We start from the raw sequence: 6,000 nt of genomic DNA, 5'->3' as shown, positions 1-6,000 counted from the left end.
ATGCAAGTGGTGTTCCTTTGGGAAAAAGGAACAACAAAAGATCACAAATGTTGTTCCTTTGGAAAAGGAACATCAGAAAATGCAAATGTCGTTCCTTTGAAAAAGGAACAACAAAGATGGAAAACGTTGTTCCTTTAGAAAAGGAATAGCAGAACACACAGATGTCGTTCCTTTGGAAAAGTAACAGCAGAACACACAGATGTCGTTCCTTTGGAAAAGGAACAGCAGAACGCACAGGTGCCATTCCTTTGGAAAAGGAACAACAGAAATCGAAAATGTTGTTCCTTTGGAAAAGGAACAGCAGAACACGCCAATGTCGTTCCTTTGAAAAAGGAACAGCATAAATCAAAAATGTTGTTCCTTTGGGAAAGGAACAACAAAACAAACAGAAATGACGTTCCTTTGGAAAAGGAACAACAGAAATAAAAAATGATGTTCCTTTGGAAAAGGAACAACAAAACAGGAAAATGTCGTTCCTTTGGAAACAGAACAAAAAAAATAAAAAATGTTGTTCCTTTTCCAAAGGAACAGCAAAAACACACAAATGCCATTCCTTTGGAAAAGGAACGACAGAAATAAAAAATGATGTTCCTTTGGAAAAGGAACAAAAAAAACACACAAATGCCATTCCTTTGAAAAAGGAACGACAAAAATAAAAAATGATGTTCCTTTGGAAAAGGGACAACAAAACACACAAATGCCATTCCTTTGGAAAAGGAAAGGCAGAAATCAAAAAACAGTAGAACACAAAAATAAAGAAAAAGAACCAAATTACAACAAAACGACGGCTGATCCAAAGGGGGTTGCTCTTTTGAAAAAGGAACAGCCAGAAGAAATTGTTGTTTTTTTGAAAAAAAAGAAACAGCAAAAATAATATTAGCAAAACGTTGATTCAAAAATATGTACAAAAATGATTCAAGAAAAGAAATTATGTACAAACTGTAAAAAAAAAAATTTCCTTAATGAATTACAGGTGAGGAAGACTTCTCTTCCTCCCCCAAAATCTCCATATCAGAGTCTCGGCGTAGCTGCTGGCAGAGGGAAGATAAAAGTAGCACAATCAATATATTTTCTATTATATCTGAATGAAGAAAATTACACACATATTTATACAATCAATGGTCTCAAGATAGGAATGCTATCTTAGACGTACAGTAGTGTGGTTGAGAGATTCTCTCAACCACACACTAAACTAGGAGAAACTATATTCTAGCTTATTCCTATTATGTAGGAACAAACTCCTCAATTAGGAATTTACAACCATAGACAAGTAGGAATTAATTATTTCCAACTCCCCCCCTTAATGACTACTTGTCATGATAGTCAAATCCACCATCATCACACGAATTGCATGTACAGAACTTCCAAAAAACACAGTCTGCCGCCCTTGGACAGATCCACAACTTCTCTGATCCCGCGGATCCACTTGAAGGTGAATTGGCGCGATCCTGAACGTAAAACCCGCACCCATTGACGCGATTAATGGCCTAACAGTTGCGCCAGTTGGCCTTCCTGGCGCTGCTGTCAGCGCGAAAAACGCCAATCCCCTTCTACTCAGAGAAAATCATCTGAGTCTGAGCCAGGTGTTCTGCAATCCACCTGCTCCTACGAGCGCAAAGCTCTCGTGTACACATAGCCACAAAGGCAATCTGCCACCACCGGGCAAGTCCGATTTACCACCACCGGGCAAATCCGCCAACTTCAATATGCCACCACCGGGCAAAACACTGATCTGCTTCCACCGAGCAGATCTCAGAGCTCTCATTCGCCACCACCGGGTAGGTCCGATCACGGAACCTCACTTTGCCACCATCGGGCAGATCCGATCTGCTTCCTCCGAGCTGATCAAGGATCCTCTATTCGCCACCAACGGGCAAATCAAATCTGCTACCACCGAGCATCTCCACGTGCCACCACCGGGCAGCTCCTATAGCCACTAAGGCTCTATAGATGGTTTCTGGCTCACCACCAACCATCACATTACAGTGACAAAGGATGGTTTCAGGCTGACCACAAACCATTACAAAGTGGTTTTGAGATCACCACGAACTTTCAAATGCTTTTACAAGGCTTACATTCAATATTTGGAGTTTCTGACTATTACAATAATATGCTAGGGAGTCTATTCCACAAACCACACTAAAAAAAAATCTACTTTGTTGTCCACCATAACTGTTGTTGCTGCTTCATTACCTCCCCTTCTTCTACATCGTGGGCATCCTTATATGTTCAAATAACTTCTTGGAACTCCATGCTTATCCTGTCATTTGTTAGAGTCATGAATTCTAACAAAATAACTTTACCTAAATTGAGTTAGCTAAGCTCAATAAGGCATAATAATTTTATGCATAATTCCAAGAAATAAATAATAAAAAAATAACTTTCTTGTTCTTCAAAGCACCAGCCCTTGAGCCACACCAGATTCTTGTGCCGCAGCTGCCCAACGGCTTTTCAAGCCCCCACAAGAGCACTTGCTGCAACATCAAAAGCAATACCGAGACTCCGAAACACATTAGTGGAGTAATAAACAACCGCATTTATGCCAGCAAGTTGCTGAAACAGGAAAAGTGCTGCTCCAACACTGACCACTTTCCAGGCTCAATGCAACCACGCTTCCCTAGTGTCCAGCCGTCCAATACTATAGATCTATTTCTTTATGTGAGGTCAACCATCAAATGAGGATGGAGATGGTTTCTGGAGTTGTCAACGAGCTTTTGCCATAAATGTCTGGTCTACGATGCTTCAGAAATCGGCATGCGCACCAACTGTCTGCAGGTTACCCGCCTCCTTGTGGATACATAATGCTGTTGTCCACGATCACAGCTAGCCTCCCAATCAATGCTAAACGCAGAACCCAACACTCTTCGAGAAAAAATTGGACATGACCCTCAAGTACCTGTCGTTGGCAGCTCACAATCGAAATTCGTGAAAAGAGTTCCGAGTTTACAGTACACCCCCATTTACATGACCCGGAAGGGGAGAGTCCAGTGGTTCCAGGACAACTTACCATTATTCAAAGACCTCCACTCGGATTCAATCTCGGCTCAATTCTCGGCCAAAGTCAAGGCCTTTTTCAAGCCCTGCGAGCCCCGATTCTACATGGAAAGAAATAAATAGAGGACTTGATACTTCTCAGAAGCTTTTCGAGCCTAAAAAAAAACCATCGGAGCGCAGATCGCAGATCGTCAAACCAGTCGGTGCTCACACCTTCTCACCAGATGGATGAGAACCTCACGCTGCATCGAGGATGGCAATCTCCTCCATGTCTCCTGCGGTCTCAATGGCAGTTTCTTTTCCACCACTCCTGATCTCTTCACAACCAGCAAACAAAGAGCAGAATTCGGCCTTCGGGCAAGTCAAGAATCCTCGGCCTCCTCCTTGCGGCTTTCTCTGAGACGACAACCTCCTCTTGGACTGCAAAGCACCAAAGCTAACCAAATGATAGCACACCACAGAGGACAAAATACGCAGCCGCCGATGGACCTTCGACGGCAACAGGGTCAATCTTACTGCGCCACACACCCATGCGGTCTTTCTCCAAGCGACCTCCCACACAGGCTATTCCATGACCACCCCATCTGAACTTAAATTTCATAACAGGTACATGAGCATCTGGAACACGATTCAGCTCTGTAACTTCAGGCATCTCAGCCAACATAACATGAAGAAGAATGAAAAAATCTTCCTCCCGATCTGCATACTCAGGCCCAACACACAATGTGTCAGGAGCTTTCCTCTTGTGGAATGTACGCAGCAGCCTCGACCTCCACTCCGGCACGTCTGCCTCCTTTCTCCAACAGATTGCAGCGGATCTAAACCCGCAGAAACTTCCGCCCGATCTGGGCTCCTTTTCTGCTTGGCCTCCATACGAGCACGCAGCTCTGATCTGGGCTCCTCCGCCTCCATCAACACCCTCCAACAGCTGCCTTCAGGATCGATCAGCAAAATCGAATCTACAAATCTGGAAATTGATCCACCAAACAGACTTGGAGCTGCGGATCTGAGTATAATAAACTCACTACCGCTGTAGCGCGCAATTCGGAGGCCGGATCCGCCCTTCCAGTGATGATTGCATTTGTTGCACCAGTTAAACAATCGCTGTCAAAACATTAATCTAGAATGGAAACATTACACAGAACCCACGAGAAAAATCCCGTTCTCTTTCATTGTCCATACGAATTTTCTTCAGGGCAACAATTTCCCAGTCTCGATCTCCTTGGCCATGTAAACTTGCTCATATGTGCCTTCGCCAATCTGTTCAAGCTTTTCAAAGCAATTGACGCTGCGAGAACCCCATGAGAGCGCCTCCTGCAGATTCAGCTAACCAGGATTTGCGACTGCCATCCTCCTCGGCGTTCTTCCAAATCAAACTCAGACTCAACTGCTAAACGAGAAAAAAAAAATTCAAGCGAGGGAAGGTCCGCTGGCACATTCACAGCCTATTCGACAGATGGACAAACTAAAACAAATTATACTCTCTTTATTTTCCCTCAGCCCAGGAGGGGCCAGGCCCTCACAGGCTCTGATACCATGATAGAAACAGCTAAAATCACACAATCACAAAAACTCAATCATATATTATGCACAAATGGTGTATGTGCAAAGACACTCACACACACAGATTTACATTCAGATTACTCTATTAAATAGAGTTTCTGAGATCCAACTTATTCCTAAATTAGATAGAGAGGTTGAGAGAATTTCTCAACCATCACAAACCAACTTCTTAAATATGGAATGTAAGCATTAACTCCAACATCCCCCTTAATAATTATATTACATGAAAATAACAAAATAATCAAGCTTATCAGTAGATGCTCCATCAAGTTGCCTCATAACCCTCGGAAAGGTGTAGTTGGCAAGTTGGATTCCCGAGTTCCCTTCCTCAACTCCCGAATCAAGGACCTCCCGAAGTCAATTACTGGACAGCATCCCAATCTGTCGCATAACCTCATTAGGAAACCACCACGTCTACCACTAATGAGGGATCCTTCCCTAGATCCGCAACTGCCATACTATCTGGACAACCATCCATATTGAGCCTTACTGCTACTTGATCTCTTCAAACACAATTGATTGCAATGGATAAAGCAGAAGGGTAGATATGTTGCATCTTCAAGTCAAAAATACGTTTACCTTTTTAGCGATACTTGACTACTCGTGAATCACCGCAAGCTTTGTGACGCCCGAACAGAGAAACTTTCCGCCATAACAGCTGGTCAAATACGGCCCGCATCTGCAAATTCATACGTTGTTGCCCGTGGGAGACAAGTCCATAAATTTACAGTAAACGCCTAGCTGAGCATGTGATTGACAGATAGCGTTGGTGGTGTCACAGAGGCGTCATGGTCGGGGAGCAGCTGCAGATTGATAAGAATAGCTGGTCAAAATGTTGGAGGCCAAAAACAGCACCGCTCAGGAGATCGCTGCTCAGGCAGAACAGAGAAACGCCCAGTTTCAAACGCCACAGACGGAATTAATAATTTCTATGAGCAGAACATGGCCCCGGTTAATTTGAAATCAAAAACCAACTCCTTCAAGCCCGACGCAACCTCTGGGACTCTGCCGTTGTTGGCCAAGAGTGGAAGTTAATCGCTTCCGGCGACGGGTTGTTGTGCTACGAGACGTACCTACGGCCTTCAAGAATGTAGAGGATATTCTTGTTGGGAATAGGGTATCGAACCAATCTCTCTGGAATGCGGCTGTCGCGCTGTTTCTTGGCAGCTTCTTTCTTTTTCTCAATCACGAATTTCATGACTTTGCTGTTGAGTTTATTGACGGAATCTCCAGAGGGGAATGGATAAGCAGCGCTGTTAGTGAGAATCGCCTCATCCGTCGATGAATCTGCAAAATCGATGATGATGTCTGCAATCTCAGAGGGGCTCAGCAGTATTTTCTGAACCCTTCATGGGAATGGGTAATTAGGCAGAGTCGGAGCCTATTTGAGTAATAGAAAGCCCATTGTTCAACGCGAACCTATAAAACCTGGCATTGCTGGCA

The sequence above is a fragment of the Pinus tabuliformis genome, chromosome 1_2, assembly GCF_031772625.1.
Source record: "Pinus tabuliformis cultivar Carrire ecotype Pingquan chromosome 1_2, CPIR1, whole genome shotgun sequence".
Lineage (NCBI taxonomy): Eukaryota > Viridiplantae > Streptophyta > Pinopsida > Pinales > Pinaceae > Pinus > Pinus tabuliformis.
Note: the sequence above shows the minus strand (reverse complement) of the source record.